Raw genomic sequence first — 2,253 nt, 5'->3', positions numbered from 1 at the left:
GCTTTATTAAAACTATAAACATTGGGAATTTTTCGGCTTTTTCGCAATTTACTTGAAATTTTGAGGGTTTAGAAATCAAACGAATCTCAGATTCGAATTCAGCGGGTCGAAATACATGTCGGTAGGTGGGTCTGGTTAAAAGTAGACTCCACTTTTTTTGTGTGCTATACATATGTACCTAAATATTAGCTATTATTCTAATCTTTTTGTTTGATTGACGCTTGCACATACACATGTTAGTGTTTGCCCGAGCTCCGCCTCCGATTTGTAGCGTGCTCCTTGATTTTGTCGCATAAATTGGAGGGCCTACAGTTTTACGACGACTCCGAACTGCGAATGTATGGCTGAGTTCCAAAACGTATCAATACAATGTTTGGATGCTGTAATACTGCGGTATTCAAACTGTTTGTATATGCAGAGTTGCGACACATTGCAACCACATACATTGGATGTTTTAAATATTCAATAAAGCAATGAACAATTTTTCTAAATATTCCTTTTTTAAAACACCAATGGTAACCAATAACAAACGAAGTATCAACTTTGTTTCTGATGTGCTGATTGCTTTAGCGATGCGTTTCGATAACTTTTGGGATGCGTTTTGGAAAAGTACATATTATCAATATTTTGTAGTTCGGCGTTATGGAACATTATTGTTTTTAATGGAAGAAGTACACTCGGAGGTGTGCCATTGCTTACCGACGGGCGACCGCTATTAGAAACAAAAATCTTTTGTTTTTCATCTTTTGATGTTGGTCGGAAACCGGGCTTGAACCCTTGGAATGGTAGCGCGCACTACTAACCACTACACCACAGCATGGAAATATTATTTTAAGTATAAAAACCAGCAAAAATACATAAATGTATTTAACGCTGTCAAACGACGTTTTCTTGATAAAATGAAATGGTAGGAAAGAACCCATTTCGTAGGTTTTTGGACCAGCTCTTGGTAGGAAAGATATTTTCAGTGGTAACCCTGGAGAAGTCTTAGGATGGGAGTAATGTGGTTGCACTGTGGTAATTTAATATCGTAATATTAATAACTTGCTCTTTCTCTCTCATCTGTCAATTTTGCTGACTATGCGCTTTAACTTCTTCTTCTTTATTGGCGCTGTAACCGCCTAAGCGATTTTGGCCGAGTCCAAAACAGCACGCCATTCATTTCTCTTCTGTGCTAACTGACGCCAATTGGAAATGCCAAGTGAAGCCAAGTCCTTCTCCACCTGGTATTTCCAACGCAGAGGAGGCCTTCCTCTTCCTCTGTTACCAGCATCGCGGCCCGCGTTGAATATTTTCAGAGCAGGAGCGTATCTGTCTATTCGAACGACATGGCCAAGCCAGCGGAGCCGCTGAATTTTATTTCGCTGCACTATGCCTATATCGTTGTAAAGCTCATACAGCTCATCGTTAAATCGTCTGCAATATTCGCCATCACCAACGCGTAAAGGTCCGTAAATCTTTCGCAGAATCTTCCTCTCGAAAACTCCAAGAGCCGGCTCATCAGATGCTTTCATTGTCCATGCCTCCGCGCCATACACCAGCACAGGCATGATGAGTGACTTATAGAGTGTGATCTTTGTACGACAAGAGAGGACTTTACTTCTCAATTGCCTACTCAGCCCAAAGTAGCACTTGTTGGCAAGAGTGATTCTCCGTTGGATTTCAAGGCTGACATTATTATTGGTGTTAATGCTGGTTCCCAAATAAACGAAGTCGTCTACTTTTTCACACTTGTAACTGTCAACAGTGACGTGGATGCCAAGACGCGTATGCTCTGACTGTTTGTGTGATGACAGGAGATACTTCGTTTTGTCCTCGTTCACCACCAGACCCCTTCGCTTTGCTTCTCTATCCAATTCCGAGAAGGCAGAACAGACGTATCCCTTGTTTTTACCGATAATATAGATGTCGTCGGCATACGTCAGCAATTGTACGCTCTTGTAAAGTATCGTGCCTGAGCGGTTCAGTTTTGCGGCTCTTATTATCTTCTCCAACATCAGATTAAAGAAATCACACGAAAGGGAGTCCCCTTGTCTGAAACCTCGTTTGGTATCAAACGGCTCGGAGAGGTCCTTCCCTATTCGGACGGAGCTGGTGGTATTACTCAACGTCATTTTACACAGCCGTATTAGTTTCGCGGGGATACCAAATTCAGACATCGCGGAATAAAGGCAACTTCTCTTCGTGATGTCGAAAGCGGCTTTGAAATCGACAAATAGATGGTGTGTGTCGATCCTATTCTCGCGGCTCTTT

This window comes from Rhagoletis pomonella, unplaced genomic scaffold (genome assembly GCF_013731165.1).
Source record: "Rhagoletis pomonella isolate Grant_MI unplaced genomic scaffold, Rhpom_1.0 Rhpom_scaffold_00046, whole genome shotgun sequence".
In the NCBI taxonomy this organism is placed as follows: Eukaryota; Metazoa; Arthropoda; class Insecta; order Diptera; family Tephritidae; genus Rhagoletis; species Rhagoletis pomonella.
The sequence above is the reverse complement of the archived record's forward strand: the minus strand, read 5'-3'. Positions refer to the sequence as shown.